Source organism: Cryptomeria japonica, chromosome 4 (assembly GCF_030272615.1).
Source record: "Cryptomeria japonica chromosome 4, Sugi_1.0, whole genome shotgun sequence".
NCBI classification, from domain to species: Eukaryota; Viridiplantae; Streptophyta; class Pinopsida; order Cupressales; family Cupressaceae; genus Cryptomeria; species Cryptomeria japonica.
In genome coordinates, this window is record NC_081408.1 from 53590185 (window position 1) to 53617953 (window position 27769).

Here is a 27769-nt window from a genome sequence, read left to right on the forward strand (position 1 = left end):
TGGCTTTTGGGTAGTAATGATGCACGTTGTGGAATCAATTATGCACACAAAGGTCAAAAAGTACACATTTCAAAGTGTTGCCTCATACCTAACTAAAGATGTTCCAATAACCATCAACTCAAAAATGCTAGTACTTGTTGACAAATGTCCCAATAGTGGTGCACAAATGTTCCAATAGTGGTGCACAAATGTTCCAATAGTGGTACACAAATGGGACAAATGTTCCAATAGTTATACACAAATGGGCCAATTAATTACAAAAAATGATTGGCTATTGGTACAAAACACATTTATTAATGGTGTTTTCACTATGACAGCTATTGGGGGGTCACCATGACAATAAGGCAATGGTTATTGGAACTATGTTGTCTATTGATGCTCTTCCCCTAGACCATATTTCTTTGAGGTGTTTTGTCAAATAGTTCAGATACCTTGTTTACCTCCACATGTTACAAGCATATCTATAAGGCAGTTGAAGCCAAAGAATTCTTTAGAGTAATTAGCACTTGTAGCATAAATATCATTATATTTTGATCTAGAATATTTGAAAATTTTCTATTCTGTTAGAGAAACAAAGCATAGTAATAGTGAGAATTCAGGAGATTCCACACAAAAGTTTTTAAAGGAAAATTCAAAGGCTTCTGAGAATCAGAAACCGGACTACATTCACATCTGAGCTAGATGGTGTTAGTCTATTGACAACCATAGCTGAGTTGAAAGGGTATGGATTTTTGCTAACCATGCTCCCTTCGTCACAAACATGTTCAAAACAAGCGCATTCATAGGCTTCTAAATATTACCCTAGCTTATCATATTTAAAAAAAGGGTAACAACCCATGTTTGTAGATTTACAATGGTTTACCACAACAATTCTGAAAATTGTGGGAGTTGCATTACTGTCATGACTTAGTGGATAATATTTTACTTCAAATTTCTGCAAAACTGAAAAAGCATTGTTCTTATTTTTAGAATGCCTACCACTTTTCATCTTTTCTTAATATTTTGTTTCCTTGAAATATGTGTTGTGAATGATAGCCATACGTATAACTTTTGAGATTTGTACACTTTTTCTAAGAATTCAATGGTTTTCGTGTACATCTCAGAGGAGAAAAGGTTAGCCAAAGGATGAAATATTTGTAGGATTTGGTGCTTGGCTGTAAATTTCTAATAGAGTAATTTGTATGACTTTTCCTTATATTCCACACTTATCGTGTTCACTCCTCTACTCCTTTTTGTTATCCAATACAATAGTTATTGCTTTAAATTTAGTTTTTGATAGTAGGAATGATAATCTTAAGTAAATTTTAACAATTTATTCTCTTTCAAAGAATCTATATTTTTTTAGTATAATGCTTATAAAAAAATATAAAATTTTCAATTATTTTGTAATTCTTCCCTTGGTTTGCATTCATTTTAGCTTAGGGGCAAAGTTGTTATGCTTGATTAAATCATTAACTACGATCAATTTCTGCAAAGACATTCCATTGTACATTTACAGTAACCTATATAATAATGCACCCATTGTCTTGAATCAAATTCAAAATACAAGCTAAAATGTTCCTCTTGACAAAGGAAAAAAATTGCAAAAAAGGGCATTATTTGCTTCAAAAACTACATGAAACATGACATTTAGACCAGAAGACCAAAAAAACAATTTTTTAATTTGGGTGTCCTTCTAAAATAAAGCATAGGGAAAAATATTCAGCAATAGGAAAAATTATATAAACACAATCCCGTTAGTTTTATAGATATTCACCTTCCAATAACAGTAGAGAAAGAAATTTATGTTTTGCATCAATGAAGAGTTGCAAGTAGCAGGCAACACTCACTTAAAGTAAAATCCAGAATGCTCCAAAACCTTGAACAAACCCTTGAAAATGTACAAGTAGTAGAAAAATCTTGAAAATGTAGTAGCACAAACAAGGCACGTACAAGTTTTAAGAATGACAGTGCATTCTTATTAATGTAAATATTAAGAGACGGTATTGCTGCTATACCTACACTTGTTATTATACTAGCAATTGCATGTTTTTATTTGCGTGCAATTGAACGCTGATAGGGTGGTTATGTTCAAATAGTTATGATTAAATAAATACAGTTCACAAGAGCTAGGAAAAGTAATTTCGGAATGCAATAGGCAAAGATATGCCATATACAAGCGAAAAAGTGATTTATAATTATTGTAATTGGAAAAGCACATTCACAATTGAAAATTGTGCAAAATAATTTTTTCGAGGTTTGATGACCACAATGTTGCATGTGCTAGGAAAAGTAAATTTGAAATGTAATAGGCAAAGATATGCCATATACAAGTGAAAAAGTGATTTATAATCATTGTAATTGGAAAAGCACATTCACAATTGAAAATTGCACAAAATAGTTTTTTCGAGGTTTGATGACCACAATGTTGCATGTGAGATAGGACAACCTGAAAGAAGATAAATAATACAAGCAAAAAAGTGTCTTATTATTATTGTAATTAGAAAAGGACATTCATAGTTGCAAAGTGTCTAAAACTGTATCTAGAAGTTTGATGACACAAAAATTTAGTAATTGTAAAAAGGCAAAGTAATGCATGTAGAAGAAGCTTTCTGAGTTTTGTCGAATGGTGCATGTGACATATGGGAACCTAGAAAAAGAAAGAGAAAATGCAATCAGTGGAGGCTTCGACAATGTTAAAAGTGTATTACAAAAGGAGTATATGAGGAAACATGCCAATGCTTACAAAAATTCTCAAGTAGAGTGGTTGGATGCACAACAATAAATATTGAAGTCTAGGAAATGTGATAAATACTTGTAGAAAGGAAGATGAAAAATTAATATTGATGGGAAAGAGGTTGGTTGCAAATCTAATGTTGATGAGAAGGTTCCATTAGTTGTCCCAAAGAGAGTACATGTTAAAGAGGTCATCAGAGCCAACAACATAGCAAAGGATGAGAATACCTTAGAGCACTTATGAAGGAAGTCATATTGTTTCAATGGTCCATTTGGAAGCATTTTTTTGTATTTCTTACGCCATGTTAGAATTTTTCTAAAAAAAGCTATCTTCAAGTGAACATGACAAATGTGTGGGATGTTGGTTACTATTGTGCTATTTGTACAATTGGATTGTGAAGGAACATTTGTAGGGAGGCATAATTTTTCGTATGTTTCGTAAAGGTGGCTTGGATTCTAGGAGATACCTGGTGGACAAAACTCTAAATTGCTAGAATTCAAACATGTTAAGTGAAAAAATGAATTATAATTACCCACTCCGATATGAATAAATATTATTCAGTCATAAATCTAAAAGATGTATACATAAATGTATTAAAATTTTATTAGTCTGAATGATTTATACATGACATTCTCTCAAAGGAGATGAATGGTTGTCCCTTTTGTCTAAATCTATGCATGCACATATGGATTTGGTGATATAGAAAGAAAGAGAACCATTATGGAAATAAGAAGTTGCATTTCTACACATGATTCTTTGTCTTTTGTCAACCATTTATAATTAAGCACAAACTAATGTGGTAAATGAGGATAAACTGAGTTGGTAGATAAGAACACATACCAGGATCATTCTCCAAAGTGTATTTTTTAATTTTTCTGGCCTTCTGGAGTGGGTTTCCAGGGTCAAACTCTGCCAAATAGAGTTTCATACCCTTTTATCATGTCCTCATTCATCAAAGTTTCATTGAACCTTTTTGTTGCCCTTTGAACAAGATTGGTTCCCATTATTCATGATACTATGACTATAGCAAGGTAGTTGTTCCAACTAGTTCTCTAGCATTCTGCTACATGGATCAAAAGGTCTTGGCTCATGAATTGTCTTAAGTATACCTTGAGTTGACATAATGCTTTAAAAGGAGAAAATAAAAACCATTTTGAAATTATTAACATTATAACATCTTTAGACAAACCTTTACCTTTTTATTAGATGTTCAAAACATCAACCAATTACAATAGTAAAAGTAATATAAAGTCCTTTTATAATAATAGGGAATATATGTGATGGAATTGATAAAACGGACTTCAAACATAGTTTTTGTGAATATGCAGGGTGCAAATTTTGATATGGAGAAATAGTGAACTAAGCTTCAATTTGCATGTCAATCAATGCATCATGCAACAATCATTGAAAACTAATTTTAATTTAATTATTATTATTTCAAAAAATATTCTAGGCTAAGTGTGATAAATTGGTCCAGGCAATATACCTTACCACATTCATGGAAATCTTTTATGAATGGTCATATCTCGAAGGATAATATACTTGAAGTACTTGTCTTTCCAATACTTATTGTATCCTAAGTAAAATGTATGATATATACATTTGCCTCTCTTCTGCAAGTATAATGTGGTGTGAAGGCAAAGGTCAGTCAATGATATAAGCCTTGTGTAGACAATGTGATCAACAGAAGACATGCCTTGCCAGATGGCAGGGAGTAAATAGGGGTGGTTTAGCTTTTCAAGAATTAGGAGTTATAGCATCAGCATCATTGGCAAGAATTAGGAGTTATAGCACTAGCAACATTCGCAAAAAGGAGTGCTTCTCTCAGTCGTTTCTCACCGTGTAAATCCAATAAAACTGATTACTCAAATGACATACTAAATATGAAACATTTCCTTTACAACACATGATCTTGACAGAGGTCAAGAGTAAAAGAATAAAAATGAGGTCTTAAATTTGGGATAATCAAATATGCAACATAATAGAGATAAATATTGATGAAATAGAGGTAAGAAAGTAGAAAGTCGTTGTGATAAATTAATAGATATTAGAGATAGTATGATAAATTTTAACAATAAGGGAAAATATTTAACAAAGTCACCTCAGAGGTTTTTTCTTGCAGGCTTAAGATTGGATATGGATGGATTCAAATCCAAAGTACAAATAATGGACTACAAATCAAACGACTTGAAATTCTGATAACAAAGAGATACAAAAACAGTACTGTATATGCATGGTGGAGTATGAAGACTAAAGTTAACTTAAGCATTGACATTCTTGACGAACTCAGAAAGCAATGCCCCAACAAATGCATCCCCAGCACCTATTGTATCGACAATGTTCACTTAGAAGTTATTTACTCTTCCCCGAAAGTCCTAAGTGAAAAGAAAAGGATGGTCAGAAAAATGTTTTAACAACTCTTCTATCTAGAATAATCATTAGGACAACATTTTCTTTCTATATTGATATTAATATAGTAATAAGAGATTTTAGAAATTGTACACAGTGGCACCTTTCTGATAAAGATTTTAGGAAACAAATGTTTTTTTGATCCTACACACTTGTTTCCATAAATATGTACCAGAATATAGAACAGATTGTGGAACAATTATAGTTTGTCCCTCATTGGTAACCATCATCAAGGACCTGTTGGACTATTCCCTTTTTGGAAGATACCCAAACATGACAATATGCATAAAATGCTTGTGAATGCAAAGTTTGTGACATTTATCATGAGAAAAATAAGAAACATCCACAGGAAAACAAACGAATCAAAATTTTCACCTTAAACACTGATTTCCCAAGTTATTCACAAATACCAACCTTGGTATAATATCTACAACCTTTTTCTCCTGCATTTACAAGCAATAACTTGAGTCTTGGATGCATAAGGGACATGATTACTTCATCCTTTTCATAGTCTCCTCCATCTGTAAGGAACACCACTTCATTCTCACTGACCTGCACAAAAAATTAAAATAATTAGTCCTTGTCTCTAACACCTTATTTGTGAGATGGATAGAGATGGAAAAGATAGCATTGCAATAGGTCATCTAAATTGTACTAATCCCCTTTGGATGTATATAATCAATTTTCATGAGTGTTAGACAATTACAAGTTATGTGAGGCAAATAAAGATGAAAATAAATTTTGAAACTTTTGCTATGAAATAGAGTATGTAAGTATTTGTACCAATCCTTTTTCAATCTATTTCTTATTAAATTCCATAGAAAAGGAATAAGCACCTTGATTAAGTCAGCATTATACCAGATGCTTAAGATGTCTTTCTGAGCTTCTTTTGGAGAAGGCCACAATGGCATTTTGAGATTAGTGTCATAATATAAGAGAGCACTTGTCTTTTGCCATTCTCAAAGTTGCAAGATGGGCTGATTTGCATGGCTCTGCAATCAGACTGATTGATCCATAGTGAAATATGCATGCCTGCAAATGAGAGATTCATTTCTTAGCAAAACGTATTTACAAAAAGATTTATATCATCACAAACAATTATAAATTGCCCTCAGTCCTAATATTGTGATGAGTGGCTAGAAGAGGCAATAAACTCACAACATTATTTTGGACCTTAGAATTAAAAGTGAGAAAATAAACCTCTTCGTACAAGAAAACAACTAGGTAATGTAAATAAGAAAAGATCAAATCGATATACTACAATGTGCCATATGAACCAGTCACATGAAGGAAAAAACATGAATTTATGTTTTCACAAGTTGGATAAAGTGCCAAAATATTACATTATGTCTATTTTTCCATTATGTTTGTCAAGAGAATGTCAACAAGATCATCACTTAATTTTTGAACACAAGAATTTTTTGAGTTGTAGAACCAATTCCATAAGGCAATCCTAATTGAGGGAAGACATTTTCAAAAAATGACTAGAGAGTTCAAAATCATACATGATTGGATTATTTCTAGGACATACCTATTGTACTAGGTCCCTATCAAGTTCAGCCTCAGTCAAGAGCATGTCAGCACTAGGGTTGCAATAAAACATGAACTCTCATTCTCCATCACTATGCAGTGTCACAAATGCAAGCGTTGTTCTAGCATGACTGTCAAACAATAGTACCATGTCGTCCACACCATTCTCCCTTAAAATTCCAACCAACATGTGCCCAAACTCATCATCATCGACCTGCAAAGAGTGAAAGGGTTTGAATTTTATTGTTGGTATGCCACAAGGATATCAAATGAATACCCAAATTAAACTGTCATGAATAAAAATAAAAAGCCACGGGCATAATACAAATCAATTTTAAGAGTTACTACCATTTTGACCTAGAATTACAGAATTCCATGACATAATTACAGTGCAAAACCCTATTTATGAATATTTTGTTAATTGACATTGACCTAATAAATCATTACTTCAAGGGACTTTGAAATAGATCTAATCTAGGTACAAATATGACTTCCTTGTTAATCCGATTATATCACCGGAGAAGAGAAAGGAAATTCTCAACAGAATTGCAACTGATGCCTAGTTTCATCCCTATACATTAAATTTTTGTTCATCCTTATTGACTAGAAAAGGGTAAACTATTAGAATTCAAGAAAATTAGGAATAGAGTGAAGAATGGAGATGTGCATTACCCGAAGCCCTTTACCACATTGGATGACTATGCTTCCAAACACAATTACCAGAGGCACATAATTCAAGAAGGATTAAGAGGTAGGCACATTGATACCTGCACAACACTTAAGATGGTGAAGTTAAAATGATGTCAAATTTCAGAATAAAATATTAGAAATAGAATCCACTAAAAGGCAAATTGTTAGTCAGACCTCATCATGCAAGTTCAGAGGAGGAGAATCCAATGGATGTTATCAATAGAGACACCACTTGCCCTAAAACCAGAGCTATAACAGTTCACCTCAAAGAAAAATCTCTTACACCCTTCATTATGCTTGCGTTACTCAACCAATTGATTGTAGAAAGTCTAGGCTTAAATTTGCTAACAATAATTTAAAAAGGTCACTGCTATATACGATAGGGATCAACTTACCATAGTGGCATAAACTCGTTCATGTCATTCATTGACATAAGATTTGTGGCCTGATCAAAGCCCCTCAAAATACCTTGCATATAATCAACTTTCGATTCTCCACCATAGATACAAAACACACATTTCAATCATCTTTTTAATAGAAGAACCCAAATAGAACAAAACCCAGAAAACGTATATGCATACATACCACCATATTACCTCCATCGGTCGTAATGATGGAGATGACCTCTAAAATTTTTAAGAAATAGATTCATATTTAATAAAAGTTTGAGTGTAAATCCAAAATAGAAATAGTAGATGTCCACTCTATACTCTTAAGAGAAATGGGTAAAAACACATACAGTCCATCATAGAAATCCAATCCTGCGATTGACATTGCTATAAAAATATGGTTTTCTGATACCCACAAAGATGAGAAAATGTTCAAAGAAGACAAGCAAGAAAAGCCTAGTTTTAGAGATGGACGACACACTAATAGATGCAATAAATGTTAATAAATGATAAAGCATGCAGCCTTCAATGTTCAGCGAAAAGGGAAGTTTCTCGAAAAAAAAAACATTCACCGGAAAACCTGTTGGAAAGCAATTTTTCGGATGGAATACCTGCCGCTCGCCGGGAAAAGTGACCAGTCACCGGAAAGCAACACTCATTGGATTGTCTTACACTTCGGCGGACAAAAGACCCTACTAAAAGCCTATGGGCTTAATAAACCTTAATAAAATATTTTTTAATTTTCCTTCCTCATTCGCGAGTGTTTTTATTTTTTCTAAATTTAAAAGCTGAAAATAATAGAAAAATTAATTTAAAAATCTTTGTGATAAAATGTTAAGTCCAAACTATAGTTTATATGGTTTCATAAAATTGCCTACAATTAATTAATTGCAATTGATGGCGCTTGAAAACATTAGTCTCTTGCCTCATAAGGAAGGGACTAAAAAGGGTAATGTGGACATGATAGGAAAAAGTTAATTAGCCCATAGGCTATTCCCTCTGGGGGCACCCCACCGACGGAAATTTGTCTCATGCTGGAAATTCATTGTCGGAATTCCGTATTAAATTATGTATATTTTATTTTTGCGTTGGTGGAATTTTGTACCCTTTGTTTTGACATAAATCTATAATAATGACAAAATTTAAGGTATGCCATAGTTTTTTTTGCTTCTTCCCACTGCCACGTAATGAATTTAAGCATTTTGCATTTCTTGTTCAATTTTAACATTCACAAGAGGAACTGGGAGGAAAGCTAAACACCATTATTTTTTCAAGGTTGGGAAGAATTTGCCAAATCTTGGAATTTTTGCTAGCTTATAGTACTATTTTAGGGCCGTTAAAGTGCCTGGTGAACACGAGCCAGGTGTGTTTCCAGCCACCTTGAGGATTGAATAAACTTTAACTTTGATAGGAAAATTGGGAAACACAGGAGCCAGGTGTGTTTCCAATAAATAAATTTTTATTTTGATAAAAAAATAAATAACAATTTTAAAATTAAAGTTTGGTTTTTTATATGATATCTTTATATAATTGGAAATTAGTATACTATATTTTATTTCGGGAATAGAATGTAATTTAACTTTGATGAAGAAAAAAATTGTATGTATTTATTAATATTTGAATTTTTTTTTAAATTATTTTTTATGTGAATGTTTTTTTATGTTTATATATACATTTGAATATAGAGATTGATATTTTTATTTGATTAATACAATGCAATATTATTTTGATAGTCAATAAGTTAAGTTAAATCTTTGTTGTATTTATCTAAGTATTTGAATTTTCTTTTATAGAGATGTCAATTTAAAAAATTTGTGAATTTAAATCATCGTGAAATAAATAAGAATCTTTTTACACTCTAATATTCAAAAACTTGATATACTCCTATTTAAAAGCCCTTACTCAACGTTATCGAAACCCTTCACTCATTGAAGCAAGCCCAGAGAAGTCACATGGCATTGATTAATTTTTTTCTTTATCTGTATACAACTCTTAGGCTACAAACAAAACAAGAAACAATATTCCCACAAGAGGGAAATTGCTTACATTGTCTTTGCTAAAATTATTCTAAATTTCCGTTAACACCAATGAATATAGGTTATACAAGCTAGATATATTTCTGCCTATATATATATTTTTTCACATAGGTAATATAGGCTATGGACATCCAACAAAGCATTATAGAAGTGGGAGTTTTGTTAAATATTGTAATTGGAATTGCTTTGATAAACATGATATAAATTACTATCGGTGTAATCCTTGCACCTCATTTAGGTGCAAGCGCTAGTTATAAATAGTGTAAAAGATCGTTGTCACACTTCAAATGATTAGGAATGTTTTAATGCTAGTAAAATATAAATTATTTTAAATTAGTTTTTATAACTATAATTAAAATTTATTTGTATCTATATTAAATTCTAGTTTGTATGTTGCCTTGCATTTAGCTATAGGAAGTAGTGAACAATGATGTCAAAGTACTAATAGGTGTGTACGCACACATGCACAAATACACAAAAATGATCTTCTATTATATTTTCAATTTCAATGACAATAAAGAAAATATATTACTTTTTTCAAAAATTAAATACTCATTCAATTAAAATTTAACATAAAACACATGAATATTTTCATCCAAGAATACTTGTGCACCAATACATTTTTTTGTTAAATAATTAATTAATTTTAAATATATTTTTTATCAACTAAAATTTGCATTATTTATAAACTTGTGACCTAGAAAATAGATATATTTTCATAAAGAGAATTACATTTGACCAAATTATATTGACCTATTAAGTGCCTCTTAATCTGTCTATAAAACTAATGGCAACTTCATCTAAGATATGGATGAATCTTCTTCTCCAATACCTTTTTGCAATCAAGACTCCAAACACCCCCCAAAATCCAACAGCAAAACTTGTCATCCACTCTACATACCAATGCCATGGAATTTCTCCTTCTTCTTTAGTTTCTAGTTTTGGAGGATGAATCATCTTAAAATTTGACTTCTCCCCACATTTACATGTCTTATTATCAAGTGGAAATCCACAAAGACCAAGATTCCCTAAGAAATAGGTTGGGGAGAATGTTGTAAATTAACCTCCTCTTGGGATGCTTCCACAAAACATGTTGTTAGATACAATAAAAGTGCTCAGGCTAGAAACTTTTAGCATGTCATTTGGAATGTTTCCATGCAATTTGTTGTTTGAAAGATGCAATGATTCTAACTGCTCTAGCATTGCAAAAGTGATTGGAATATTTCCTATAAGATTGTTCCTTGAGAAGTTCAAACTGTGTATACCTTTAAGATTTCCAATTTCTGAAGGAATGCCACTTGATAATTGATTTGCAGATAGATCAATGCAAGTTATAAGTAACAAAATAGAATTATAATACATCAATTATAATCCTTTATTGATAACTTGGATCTCTTCTTTGTAATAATAGGAATAATCATTGGAATTTGAGCTCTCTACATGTGGATGTGGATCCATCATAGCTGTTAAATTTGCAAATTGTGATGGGATGGCCCCAGTCAAATCATTATATGAAATATCTAAAACATGCAATTTTGGAAGATTGCTTAAGTGATTTGGAATGTGCCCTTGGAGTTTATTTGACCTTAAAATAAGTATCATCAACTCAGAGAATTTTGATAGCCAAAGGACTATATTTCCCACTAATAAATTATCACCCACATCTAAAATTTGCAAGTTGGAGCAATTCTGAAGACTGGATGGTAAGTTTCCCTTAAGCATATTTCCATTGAGTTGTAGTGCCACAAGATATCTTAGCATTCCTATTTGAGCTGGAATCTGTCCTATCAAATTATTCTTTCCCAAGTTCAGTCTTGTCGAATAAGAGCAATTACTCAATCTCAATGGAATTTTACCAGATAATCTATTCTTTGATAAGTCTAAAACTTATAGATTTTGCAGAAGACCAATGGAAGAAGGAATTCCACCACTTCGATCATTTTTTGAAAATGACAAGAATTCAATATCTCGTAGAAGCCTACCAATTTGCACTGAGATAACACCTATAAATCCATTTTCTGAAAGAACAAATACTTTTAAATATGGGGAAAGCATTGAAAGAACTGAAAGGAAACCATCCAATTGATTCTTATATACGTCTAGAATATAAAATGAACTTATATTCAAGGTGAAGGGAAATTAACCTTGAAAATTATTGTATGATAAGTTCAAGTATTTTAGACTACTTAAATCTCCTAGCCAAGGTGGAATGGTTCCCGATAGATTATTTTGGGAGAGATCCAAATCAAGTAATTGATATTGTGTTGAAAGGAATGGAGGTAGGCTACCTTCAATATTACAAGAAGATAATGCTAAAATTTGTAGGGAAAATGGAGGTATCCAGTTTGGGTCAACTTGGATGGTTAATTTATTATAAGAAAGATCAAGTTGAAGGTAGTTACTATTACTTACGAAAGAATCAAGAGAAAAATTACCTTGCAAGTTGTTGGAATAGAGATGAAAAGTTTCCACATTAGGGAGAAGTGCAATACAAGTGGGAATTGTACCATTCAATTGATTATCATCAAGATAAATATCTATAAAGGATGAAATGTTACCCAATGAGGAAGGTATTTGACCATCAATTTTATTGTGGGAGAGATGTAGATAAATCAAAGATGAAAGACAACCAACTAAGAAAGATATACTACCACTAAGCTCATTGTTAGAGAGATCAAGTTCAATCAAAGATGAAAGTTGACTAATTGACAAAGGTATGCTACCATTGAGTTCATTGGAATATAGAGATAGACGAGTCAAAGATGAAAGTTGACCAAGTGAAGGTGGGATCTCTCCACTCAATGAGTTTCCTCCAAGAATTAGTGACTGAAGATGAGAGATGTTGCCAAGGGAAGAAGGAATAATTCCTTCCACCTTTTCCACACCAAAGTAATCCACTAATTTACTCATATCAATATGGAGGATGGAAGAAATATTTCCAATGCAAGGTGGAATAATCCCTGTTATATTGGTATGTCCAAAAACAAATTTGGTCAATCGTGGCCATTCACAACATAATATCTGACCTACATCTCTTCTCAATGATGGGTTTTCAAACAAACTAAGCTCTTGCAAATGAGGCATATTTCCCAACCATGAAGGCACTATAGAACTAAGGTCATTATCATATAAAATAAGATGGGAGAGGGAGGTGAGGTTTTGGATGGCTTTCAAGATGTGCCCCGATAGATAGTAATTGGCAAGGTTTAGGTAATGGAGATGATGGAGATGAGAAATCATTGCATCCAAAATTCCAAGTTGTCATATTCAACACCACCTTCAAGAGACAAATATCTCAGCTCTTGCAGCTTCTCCATCCACCTTAAACTAGAGTTAAACAAGTAATTCCTAGCCAAGTTGAGGTGATTTAACATGTGTACAGAGCCAACATCTATAGGAATCTCACCTTCAAAATTATTCCAAGAGAAATCTAGATGCCTCAAATTTTGGAGACCAAATAATTCTACAAACATTAAATAATTTAATATTAAAAATTAAAGAAAAATAGAAATCAAAAAAAGAAAGCAATCATTTATTATTATTTTCTAATATAAACAGAACATAAAATTATTATTAACTATTTAACAATTAAAAAAATTAAATACAAACAAAATATCAAACACTAAATAATATTATTGTTTTTTATAAATATAAACTTCAAATTTTTAAAACTAGAAAATGGCTCAGTAGAAAAGTACCTTTGGGTAAGTAGCCAATGAAAGTATTCTTGCTTAAATCCAAATACTCCATGTGCTTTAATTGAAACAAACTAGCACAAGTGTTTTGCCAATATAAGTATCGTTGGAGTACTCAAAAATAAGATTGTTGGAGAAGCGGAGTTGGATACATTGTACTCAAAGTTCTGAACCACAACTTTGTCATCCAAGCCTATTCACAAGCCTAAATAGGCAAGATCATGTACGGGGTTTCTTTTGAATGATAGTTGTGTACGGGGATCCTTTTGAATAAGAATCATGTATGGGGTTTCTTTTGAATAAGCATCACGTACGCGGTTCTAAAGAGTGAATACTGTGTACACGGTTTTGCCTGTGATACTCTAACATAAAGAAATTAATGTGTATGTTTAAAATGTGTGTGTGTGTCCATACATATATGTATATATGTAGTTATTGTATGTATATATGTATATATAATATGTGTATATATACACACACACATATGTATATATATATATATATATATATATATATATATATATATATATATATATATATATATATATATATATATATATATATGTGTGTGTGTGTGTGTGTATATGTAATATGTAATATGTACATGTATATGTATATAATATGTGTATGATGTATGTATACATATATGTATGTCTATAATATATATATATATATATATATATATATATATATATATTATGTATGCATGTGTAATATATTTTGATATTTTATGTATATTATATGTATATGTGTATGTATATGTACACATGTATATTGATACATATTGTCTTTTGATATCTAATTGCACATTGTATTCCTCTGTGTGTGTGTGTGTGTGTGTGTGTGTGTGTGTGTGGATCCCACATAACACCTAAAGACATCATGTAAGGTCCCTTAGCACACATATGACCCCTTAAGACCATATGATGTCCTAAGGGGTCATATGATGTTCTAACACATGTGTGGCCCCATTATGACTCTACATGACCCCCAATGATGCCATATGACCCCTTTGGACCATGTAAGATATCTTAAGGGGTCATATGGTGTTGTAACACATGCATGGCTCAATAAGGACCCCATGTTACCCCTAACGAAATCATGTGACATCTCTTCCTCTCCTCCCATCTCCCTCCCTACTTTTTTTATTCCTCTCTCCTTCTCCCGCTCTCTCTCTCTCTCTCTCTCTCTCTCTCTCTCTCTCTCTCTCTCTCTCTCTCATAGGACCCCACCTAACAGCACATGACCCTTTAGGAGAATATAATGTCCTAAGGGGTCATGTGGTGTCTTGAGGTGGCAAGATGAACCATTATTACAAAATAAAAAGTAATCCCAATACTACTTACAAAATTCAACACCTAAGAGGTCATATGGTGTCCTAAGAGGTCATAGGACACCATATGACCCCTTAGAACACCATATGACCCATAACGACACCATGTGGTGTGGTAAGAGGTCTTTGTTGAGAAAAATGGTGTCTCAACCTTGCATTTATGCGAGGTTACTATTTATAGTAAGTTTTCATTTGAGCACGAAATGGTGCGAAACTCTCCCTGAAGCTTTTGATTGGCTAGATAAGCATTCCGGTAAAGTTGCGTCGCAAGGTCACAACTAGTTTTGAAGATATTAAAGTTTTTGTCTTGGAGGGGTGCAATAAAATATTTAAACTTAATTTTGGGGACTTTAGAGGCTCCTAAATGCCCTGAAAAGTGGCCGTAACTAGTGAAGCGGGTTACAAGGTGATAGAGCACTTCGCAAGATTTTCGGCGCTTCAAACGGTTCGTCAATCAGACACCCGGTTCTCAAGTTATGGCCTCCGAAAGTTTGTACTCCTGAAATAGGAAAAATAATTTGTATCGGATACATAAATGAGCTGTAAAAGGGAGCGACACATGTTGATGTGTGCTTTAACATGTCATAGGGCATCTAGAAGGGAGATAAGGTCGGCTACACCTTATTGGGTGGTTTTAGCCCATGGTTTTGTAATACCGTTTGACAGTTTCTTGTATTGTATCTCCTATTTATGAGGTGTGTGAGATAGAGGTTGGGTGTAAGAGTCCTATGGCTATTGAGTTGCCTCTGAATCTCTGATTAGTGGTACTCCTGTGAAGAGCTTGCTCTGCAAGTATGTTGTAATCTGTTTTTGATTGCTGAATAAAATATTGAGCTGCTTTTGGAGGGTGGGGTTTTTCTCCCGAAAGGGTTTTCCCCACGTAAATCATTGTGTTGTGGTATGAATGCTATTATATTTATTTCTATCTTCTGTAACTGTTGTAATGATCTAAAAAAGTTTTGCATTACCCTCCTCTCAAGGTTAGTGTAGGAAGTTGTTTCCGCTACTTAACTTCCTTACAGTCTTATGGTGTCTTAAGGAGTTGTACGAAACAATCTGACCCCTGAGGACACATTATGACCCATAACGACACCTAAGGGGTCATATGGTGTCCTAAGGGATCATAGGACACTATATGAACCCTTAGGACACAATATGACCTCTAATGGCACCTAAGGGTTAATATGGTGTCCTAAGGGTTCATATGACACAATATGACCCATAACGACACCTAAGGGGTCATATGATGTCCTAAGTGGTGACAGGATACCATATGACCCCTAAGGACAACATAAATCTCATAACGACACCTTATAGTGTTGTAAGGGGTCATATGGTGTCCTAAGGGGTCATAGGACACAATATGACCCCTAATGACACCTAAGGGGTCATATGGTGTCTTAAGGGGTCACAAGATACCATATGACCCCTAAAGACACCATACGACCCATAACGACACCACATGGTGTCCTAAGGGGTCATAGGACAGAATATGACCCCTCACAACACCATATAACCTTAATGTGGTGCTCTAAGGGGTCATATGATGTCCTAAGTGTTCGAATCCAAGAAAACTGAGAGGGTGGTGAACCAGTGTTCTCCCGGTATGATTAATTTTAACCTTATTAGCAAAACAACTTAGTAACCAGTATGCATAAAAGAAAATAACAACAAGTAATAATAATGCAACCACAAAGATGAACACCACAACACATAGATTTATATGTGGAAAGCCTCAAAGAGGAAAAACCACGGTGGGATTTGTGACCCAAAATATCTATCCACTGGCTAGTTGAATAAATATTACATGAAAGGGGCCTGCACATGTAGGAAGTCACATTGCCTAGAGCGCACTTCTCATCACTAAGGAGCCTCACTAACTATAGATACAAAATACTGAATTACAATAAAAAATATGAACTCTGAGTGTGCATCTGATATGCTAGATGAGTTCTAGTTTAAGCACAGATTGTACTAGTGAATACTGAAACCTTCCTTACCGATGTATCAATTCACTTCCCAACCCTTTATACAAACATTCAAGACCAATTATAGATCATAAAATTCTCATTCTGTCAATCAAGATCTCACTCATTACATTACCATACAATTGCATATTGCCTATATTCAAAAATGACCTAATAGACTAACTTATATACCCTTACATACATGAATGCCTTATGTTGGCTTACAATCATATTACAAAAGATAAATAAATGTCTACCTGAAACAAAATATAAACTTAAATCTTCATGATTGTTTCTACTTTAACCTTTTCTAGATCAATCTCCTATGTCGGCCTCTAAATACCGGTTCCAAGTTTGTTGGTTTACTTCGTTTGTCGGTTTCCTTTGAATATATTGGTTACCTGAATGTCGAATACCACACCTTAATTATTGGATCCACAATGATGTGTGCTGCCATCAATGACAACACCATGAACCCAATTGAGTGTCAATTGCAAACAATCTCCCCCTTTGCCATTGATGGCAACACTCATGTGAAAAATGATGCAATGCCCTATTGTTCTGGTTCCTGTCCATAATCTTCCAAAAAACTGATCTTCATGAAACTACTCCCCCTGGGCTATACATTACTTCTTATGTCAACTCCTTCTGAATTGCATCCAACTCCACTTCCCCTTGGATTAACATTTTCACATCCAACCTCTCCCCCTTTGACAGCAATGCCTAAGGCCGGGGAAAACAATAACAAAATAATGGAATGAAAATCAAGATTACCATATCTAAATATGCTTGAATACTTCAAGATAAGCATTCTTCAAAAATACTAAGTATGTATCCCAACCAGTTCTTAGTGTACCCCAAACTGATACAAATCCATTTAGAATGTAGGCATACACTTCTTGATCTGATAATGAGTCCGCAACTAGTTGACTCATCTTATCCATACACTCCCTCTTATGAAGTAATAATGTGTCTAGCCAAGGACTGACTAGACCCCTTAGTTATCTGGCTCTCTAGATGAGCCTATCCTTATCCTTTTCTAATACTCATATCTCTCCCTCTGTAATCAAAATTTGACCATCAATTCTATTGGTTAGGGATTGAGTTCCATCAAAATTATTTACAATTTGCTCCAATTTCTCCTTAGTCGCCTTGATCTTATTCTATAGGTCTACAGTAAGTTTGGAAAAATTTGTGCAAGACCGGTATAAGTTAGTACACTATTTAAGAGCCTCATCAATTCGCTTAAGACCTTCAGTCAACTTATTCTTATCTGCTACTATCATATTATCACAAGTTGATTTTCTTGCAGCATTATACCTCACCACTAGTTGTTGGTTTGAGATTTGTTTAAGAGTGGTAAACTCTTTTACAATATGCTTAGTCAAACCTTTGAGCTTGCCGGTAGGATTGGTTACTAGGCTTACTTGGTACTCTAGAGCAAGTTGTTGCAGCACTGGGATTGCTTTCTCTATGAATTGCTTCTCCTTTGTACCCTCTTTTATCAGTTTCTGAGCTACAACAAGCATCAACTCAGAGATGGCTGCATCTAGCTCCTTGCCTTTTTCTCCCTTTACTAGTGACTATGTCGGTGCATTATCCTTTGCCTTATCTCCTTCCTTTTCCTTCTCTTTTTCCTTCTTTTCTTTGTGTGTTAGAACACCCATATGACCCCTAACGATACCATATGACCACTTAGGACACCATATGATGTCCTAATGGGTCATATGGTGTTCCAAGGGGTCATATGGTGTTCTAACAAATGAGTGGCACTGTGTGACCCCTAAAAACAACATATGAATCATTATGATACCATATGACCCTTTAGGATAATATGATGTGTTGAAATCAAGGAACACTAAGAGGGGGGGTGAATCAGTGTTGTATTAGTAAATAAATTTTCAAACTTATTCTCAAACCACTGGAAGAAAATGCAAGAAAGTAAAATGCAAGAACACAAGATAATCAACCATAAAATCATAACACCGAGATTTTTATGTGGAAACCCAGAAAGGGAAAAAACATGATTGGATTGGAGCACACAATATTCATATACTATGATCAGAGTACATAAATACTACATAAGGGGAATGCACTTGCATTCAGGAACACTTCCTAGAACCAAAGGTTCAATTACAATATGGAAGTCTCATTGACTTATAAATCATTTATAATGATAACTACAATGATTGAACTCCAAAATAGCATCAAACAATGCTTGGATGAGTTTCAGTTAAGTCCAAAAAGTTTGACTGTAACACCTCTATAACTCTGCCCTATTTTGCTTCTTAGTCAGATATCAGATCAAGAATGCACACATGAAACTGTGCCAAATAGGTTTCTCAATTACCATTCACTCATATCATACCTCAAAAAGATCTTTTGCATCAGTCATATATATCCACAATCAAAAAATAAAATATTTATCAAGTTGGTCAACCATAATATGCAATTTTATGTGTAACCGGGTGTCAGCTTAGATCGAATCACTAAAACATATGCAGATCAACTGGGGTTAAATAATGTCAAAATGATTTCTACATGTCAGCCCTATCATCCCATGTACGAATCTAACTACCAAAATCATTGCAAAGATTCTAGACCAAAAGTGTTTTGTTTATCCTAAAACACTAGTGATATATTACCAAATCACTCCCTCTACTAGTTACCAAAAAACATAACTACCAAATAGAATTTCCAAGGAGAGTTTCCATTAATAACAACCCTAATCTATTATCCATGCACTAGAATCCACAAGATGAGTGTCAATTGCCAACATGATGTCCTAATAGGTCTAGGGTGTCCTAACAGGTCATATGGTGTTCTAACACATGTGGTCCCTTAGGACCCCATATGACCCCTAACAACATGATATGACCCCTTAGGAAACCATATGACTCCTTAGGACCCTACATGACCCCTTAAGATAATATGATGTCCTAAGGGGTCATTGTTGGCATATGGACACTCCAATGAGACATTGTGTGTGATTGAAGGTTTTGTCATTGATGGCAACCTTGCAATCCTATGGCACCGGCAAAGCATTACTCAGGCAACCTTGCAATCCTATGGCACCGGCAAAGCATTACTCAGGCAACCTTGCAATCCTATGGCACTGGTAAGACATTATATCGGCAAAGCTTTACTCAGGGAACCTTGCAATCCTATGGCATTGGCAAGACATTATATCGGCAAAGCATTACTCAAACAAAACAGTGCACCGGCATTAACAAAATCAATCTACACTGGCACCGACATAGAAGATGTACACCGACACAGAAGGAAATATGTATATTGGCATAGAGGCCGATGGGATTTTTGATATGTAATATTTTTTTTATCATTGTAAGCCAACTTGGCAAATTGTAAAATGACTCTTGTATATAAAAGAGATCATTGTAGACATTTGTAGGATATGGATAGGAAGCATAATAAATTATAAGGCAGACCTAATGTGCGAATTGTAGGTCAAGGGTATATGTAAAGAACAGAGCAAGAACCGGTACTGAATCTGGCATTGAAGATGCTATTGTAAAGCAGTACAGATTATTGGGTTTGCATAATCCTCATTGTAAGTGAATGTGACTTCTTATTGAGCAGTGAGCTCTAAGTAGTTGGCCTTCTTGCATGTGCAGGCCCCTATTGTAAGTAATATTCTCTTATTGGCCAGTAAGTGAATATTGTGGGTCACAAATCCCACCGAGGTTTTTCCCACATCGGGTTTCCTCATTAAACATCTTGTGTTATGGTGTTCTTTTCATGTGGATGTTTTTGATTCTATTATTTGCATTAATTCTTGCATACCGGTATACTATTACTTTATATTCTGCATATTCAGTTTCAAGAAAACTTCATTACCGGTCAGATACTGATTCACCCCCCCCTCTCAGTATCTGTGGGGACCCTAACAATTGGTATCAGAGCTTGGTCCTCTATTTTTAGAAGCCTAATAGCTTGAGGAAGATCTTGACACTAATAAAGATGGAAAATCTAATGAAGCAACTTGAAGGAGCTCTTACTGACTATGATGCAGAGAAGTTGAAAAATATCAAATTAGAATATGATTTAAAAGCAACTCAGGACATTATTCAGGCACTTCAAGAAAATCTTACTGTTACAAGAAACAAGAGAAGAGAACTTTGTGAAAAATTGCAAAATGAGAATGATGAAAAGGAATCACTAAATGATATGATAAGCAAATTGAAACAAGAGATCATGACAACAAAAAATGAAATGTAGGATATGACTATGAGATTTTGCAAAGAGATTGAGGACAGAAAGAAGAATGAAGAAGAATTGACTAGAAGACTAAGTGATGCAGCAAATGAGAACACAAGACTTAGCTATGAAAATGACATGTTGAAGACAGATCTGATGCATACTCAAAATGACTCGAATGAACTAATGAGACAAAAAGAGATCCTGGAAAGGGAATTGGAAACTGCAAATCAACACAAAGAAAAATTCAAGAAAAGCTCAGAAGAACTTGGTACCTTATTGAAGAATCAAAAACCCAAAGGTGACACTTTTGGAATTGGATTTGAAGTTGGAGAAAGCTCTGGTACTGCAAATACCCAAGATCACAGCAAACCGAAAAGACCTTCTAATACTTACAAATTCAATGGAAAATGCTTTAACTATAATAAATATGGTCATAGGGAAAATGAATGTAGATCTAGGAATTATCAGAACATCAATCCTCCCACCAGTCAATGCACCAAATGCAACAAAATTGGTCATAACTCTGAAAATTGCAGGATGAATGTAAGATGTTATGTTTGTGGAAGATTTGGTCATTTATCAAATAAATGCAGAACACAAACTAGCATAGGTTATGGGAAAGCTATTCAAAAAAATAATGTAACATGTTATGCATGTAACAAGATTGGTCATATTGCTAAATTTTGTAGAAGTAAAGGTGCATCGGTAGATAACAGAAGTACTAGCTTGAAAGGTAAAGAAAAGGTTGAAGAGGTTAAGCAAGAATTTTCAAAGCAATGGATTAGAAAAGGTGATCTAAATATTGGGGTTACTCCTCCATCGGTAGAACCAACAAATGCTTCACCGACAGGACAAACCAATGCTCCACCAGTAGGATGTTCTTCATCAAATTGAAGAAAATTATTTTGAGGGTTTGGCAATCAAATGACACATGTACTATTATTCCCTTGGTTAGAGAAAAGAAGTTGAAAATCCTTCATTACCGACAAATAAAGTTGAGTTAATACATTGCCGACAAACAATTAATGTGGTAGGTAGCAGAAAACACTTTATAAAATAAGGTTTTTGGCCCCATTTCATTTCACCATGAATTCAAACTTTCAGAGAGCGCGAAGATTTCTGAGCTAAGGCATTCTGAGCAAAGAGGCAAAGCACTTCAACAATCAATCCATCCAAAGGCAGAAAAAGGTATTTATCATCATGGCATCCTCCTTTGCACCTAAATTCATAGCAAACCCTACAGTAGTCGAGGTTATAAAATGACCTAGGCCCGTGTTTCAGCTAGTTCCCGAGGTAGCTAAGAAAGATGACAACACAGGTGCTTTTTCAAAAATTCCAAAAGGTGTTGTTTATGCAGAAGACCCTAGAATGTATATTCATTGCAACATAGAGGAATTAGGTGATGAAGAAATTAAAAACATGTATAAATCTGTTATATGTGACAATGCCGGAAATGTGAAACCTGAACATAAAATTGTTGAAACCCTAGGATTCACTAAAATCCTCTGCATTCCTGAATTTCCCAAGGAAGTGGTTAGGATAGTTCTAAGCAGGGTACATGGCTCATTCTTTTGGCTTGACTCAGTGCATAAAATTACAAAGGTAGCTGTGAAAGCAGTGATAGGGTTACCCTCCACTGGTACCAGACCCGACAAAACCAAGGTGGTCTCCAATGACTTGGTAACAAACTTAACTGGTGCAACATCCGACAAGAGATCATTGAGGGTTAATGATGTGACCGATACAAATGTTAGATTTGTTAGCATGATTCTAGGTTACAAAGTAACTCATGCAAATAGGCTTAACTTTGTTTCCAGTTTATGCATAAAGAGTGCTTATGACATGGTTAAGGACAATGTGAAAATTGATATCTGTGAATGGTTAAAAGATGAGTTAATTGACAATTTGGCAAAAATCAAGAAGGATAATAAAGGAACCTTTAGATTTGGAAATTTACTTGTATTCTTAATGCTACATATAACCAAACAGGCTCCCAATATAGGCTACAAGGATTTTGGATTTGACATACCAGTAGGAAAACAATTGTCTGACTTATTCAACAACATGGGTGAAAACATAGAAAAGAATATCAATGAGTATTTTCAAGCACTAAAAGTCAGAATGAATAAAAGAATCAGACTATCACAGGGAATTGTCGACAAATACAAGGATGATATATGTTTTGTAATAAAAAAGGATGAGATCTGGATGGAAGCAGTCATCCCAAGAACAATCTGGGTTACAGAGATGGGGTATGAAATAGATGACCATATAGTGGAAACTTATGCCAAAGCACTTTTGGAAGCCCCCAATTAACCAAAGGAAGAAGTATTCGGTAGTGCTGAGACCATCAAAAGTTAAATTCAATCTAAAAAGAGAGTAAAGAAGGTTGAGGCATTTGTGAGGAAAGGAACCAGACAAGCAAAAGCCATAAAAGAAGATGTATTAAAGAAAACCGACATAACAGAAGAAGAGTTGGCAGCCCAACAGCCTGAAACTCATCTATCACCAGTAGATACTTGCTCAGAAGGAGATATGGCAGCAAATTTCAAAAAATTTGTTAGGAAAAGAGACCCCTCACAGGTGTCCACTCCTTCACCTAGAAGGACAAGACAAAAGCAACAAGCTGTGAGGTCTCCAGTCAAGAAAGCCACACCTAAGAAAAAGTTGACCCCCAAAAGGAAGAAGAAGACAAACACTGACTTTGGCCCTCTTGACATACTACTGAATGAGATCACAGAGGAAGGTAAATTGAAAAACATAGGGAAAATCTATGACACCCTATCAGATGATGAGAAAGGACAAGTCGAGGAAAGTGTTATATTACACATGGACATGTATAAAAAGTTTTTGATGCAAGTCCTAAATGAAATTCCTGATGAACTATATAAAAGACTTGAGGCCAGAAGGCAAGGAATAATTGAGTTGGATAAGAAAATAAAAATAGAGAAATTACTTGTAGTATACCCGGCCAACTCACCTAAGGAAATTGATGATTTGATAGCTCAGGCTAATCGAACAGTTTTTTCCACTGCACACTGGCAAACATCACTAATGGCAGGTAGAGTTACTGAAGTTTTAGAGGAAACAGAAGATGGTTGGGATACATTCTTGGTTGAAAAAGAAAAACAAGAAGAATATAGGAATCCCAAGCCCATTCTAGTATATCAAAAAGAAAAAGGGAAAGGTAAAGTTGGTGGACCACCAAGTATCAAGATTAGAGACAACTTACCCCCACCTCCTTTAAATACTCCATCTGTAAAAACAACAACTACAAAAGATCAACTGGCAGCTGAGAGAATGGACACAGAGGATAATAATCCTAATCCTGAAGTCCTATATACTGTGAATGATGATACTCAAAAAATCAACATAGTGCTAGATAAGGATACCACAAATAAATCTGATAACAAAGAGCAACTGGCAGCAGATTCAAAGAAAAAGATGGAATCTGGAACACAAACAAAGAAACCAACAGAGTTAAAGGCTCCAGAACAGATGCCACCAGTAAGAAATGATGCAAGAAAACCAATGCTTAAAGAGATGGAGACACAAACAGACCTACCAGAGGTCAATACAAACATGGTCACTTCCACCGGCACTCAGTTTATTGGGTCACCATCAAATGTAACAGAGGTATTGCTTGAATCTATCAAGAAAATAACTGATTATAGCTCACAAGCTTATAAAGCGATAAATGATTCAATTCCAATTTTGAAATCAATAGCTCCCAATTGTAATATAGCCAATAAAGATTCTTTAGGCCAGTTGGATACACTTTGTAAATATATTTCTAGAAATTTTGAGCAAACAAAGGTAGCAACTGTAAAGGAAAGTGTGGAAAAAGAGAAACATAAATTCTTTGAGGAAGGGATAAAGAAGTGTAACAGGGAATTTGACACACTTCTACCAGAACTGTGCAATTTATTGAAAGAATACAAAACTCTATACAAAGACACCTATAAAATAAACTTTTTGACCATGGATGTAGACAAAAAGATGAGCAAGGTACAGGAAGAGATCAATAAACTTGCTGATCATTTTGTTAACTCACCCAATACATTATCAGATTTTGAGGAAAAGATAACAAATTTTGAGGAAGAATAGCTCAAATTAGAAAGAGAGAAAGAGAAAATAATAAACAAGGCAAAATTCTTGAGATCTAAACTAAGTCAAGATTGGACTATTTAGCATCTCTGCGGAAGGAAATCTCAGAGGCACTAACACAGGGTAGCAAAACACTGGCAGAGCACTTGCAACATCTCACCGGTACAGTATACAGAACTGAGATAGCAATAAAGGAGAGCAAGAAGTTTATGGATGGCATAAACTTAATTTTGGGAGATATTCTTTAGCTAATAACTACCCAACTACAAGATTGAGGTTATGAATTGGTACAACTACAAAATCTACTAACCTTTGTCATTGATGCCAAAGGGGGAGTAGTAGATGAGAAAATTCAAAGCACAGGGATCACATGCTTAGGGGGAGCTCTCACATTTTTGGATATCTTTTTGAAATTTCTCATGAGTGTTGCCAGCAATGCCAAAGGGGGAGATTGTTGGCATATGGACACTCCAATGAGACATTGTGTGTGATTGAAGGTTTTGTCATTGATGGCAACCTTGCAATCCTATGGCACTGGCAAAGCATTACTCAGGAAACCTTGCAATCCTATGGCACTAGCAAAGCATTACTCAGGCAACCTTGCAATCCTATGGCACCAGCAAAGCATTACTCAAGCAACCTTGCAATCCTATGGCACCGGCAAAGCATTACTCAGGCAACCTTGCAATCCTATGGCATCGGTAAAGAATTATACCGGCAAAGCATTACTCAGGCAACCTTGCAATCCTATGGCATCGGCAAGACATTATACTGGCAAAGCATTACTCAAACAAAATAGTGCACCGACATCAACAAAATCAGTCTACACCGGCACCAGCATAGAAGATGTACACCAGCATAGAAGGAAATATGTATACCGGCACAGAGGCCGATAGGACTTTTGATATGTAATATTTTGTTTATCATTGTAGGCCGACTTGGCAAATTGTAAAATGACTCTTGTGTATAAAAGAGATCACTGTAGACATTTGTAGGATATGGATAGGAAGCATAATAAATTATAAGGTAGACCTAATGTGCAAATTGTAGGTCAAGGGTATATGTAAAGAACAGAGCAAGAACCGGTACTGAATCTGGCATTGAAGATGCTATTGTAAAGCAGTACAGATTATTGGATTTGCATAATCCTCATTGTAAGTCAGTGTGACTTCTTATTGAGCAGTGAGCTCTAGGCAGTTGGCCTTCCTGCATGTGCAGGCCCCTATTGTAAGTAATATTCTCTTATTGGCTAGTAAGTGAATATTGTGGGTCACAAATCCCACTGAGGTTTTTCCCACATTGGGTTTCCTCGTTAAACATCTTGTGTTATGGTGTTCTTTTCTTGTGGATGTTTTTGATTCTGTTATTTGCATTAATTCTTGCATACCAGTATACTATTACTTTATATTCTGCATATTTAGTTTCAAGAAAACTTCATTACCAGTCAGATACTGATTCACCCCCTCCTCTTAGTATCTGTGGGAACCCTAACAGTCATATTGTGTCTAAAGGGGGCATATGGTGTTCTAACACATGTGTGGCCCCTTAGGCACCATATGACCCCTCAAGAGAGCATATGACCTATAACCACACCATATTAACCCTTAGGATGTCATATGGTATCCTTAGGGCTCATATGGTGTCCTAAGGGGTCATAACACCTATATGACACCTCAAGACACCATATCACCCATTGGGACATAATATGGTCTTCTAATTAGTAATATGGTGTTCTAAGGGGTCATATGGTGTGGTTACAGGTCATGTGGGGTCCTACTGGGCCATACATGTATTAGAACACCATATGACCCCTTAGGATGTCATATGGTATCCTTAGGGCTCATATGGTGTCCTAAGGGGTCATGCCATGTAGTAGGATGGTAAAAGGGATCATATGATTGTCAGACAGTTCAAATAACTAGAAGAAAACTGAGAGGGGGGGGTGAATTAGTTGTCACTAGATTACCAAAACCTTAAGCAATTAAAACTTTAATAGCGGAACCCAAAAGATCAATGCTGGAATGCATAAACCAAATACTGAAATAGCAGATAAACCAATTAAAAATAAACAATAATTAGAGAATAAATACCATCCACATGACACCAAGATTTATACGTGGAAAACCCGGTAAAGGGAAAAAACCACGGTGGGAAGCCTACCCACAGTCAGATAATACTTCTGAAAGTAAGTATGTGAGTTATAATTGAGGGGCCTGCACTTGCAGGAAGGCCAATATCCTAGAGCACACTGCTCATCACAAAAGGAGTCTCACTAACTACATAGAAATCCAAACTACAATTCGGAAGAATGAATGAACTACAAAGATAACATTTCCTATGCCTGAATAGAGTTTTGGTTAATCTCAATACCAAAGGACTAAATCCTCTTACATAAACCCAACTCGATCACCAATGATCGACCAAATCCTCTTCCTAAATGATAATTACATTATTCGCTCATATTACATATTCATATCCCTTACCCATATGATCAACAATGAGATCTTACATCATATATATACAAACCCTCAACCACAAACAATAAGATTGGCCACCATACAATAAAACAATTACATAATTACAAAACATGTCGGCCTAAGACCAAACAAATAATATCCAACCCATAGGACATCTTAGAAACACAATGAGAGGTCCAATCCACACATTACATTAAGT

General features: G+C 34.7%; 1 pseudogene; it reads right to left on the bottom strand.

The window, feature by feature from the left end:
- Nucleotides 1-4977: 4977 nt before the first annotated feature.
- Nucleotides 4978-7037, bottom strand: LOC131038998 (probable fructokinase-2; annotated as a pseudogene).
- Nucleotides 7038-27769: the final 20732 nt, after the last annotated feature.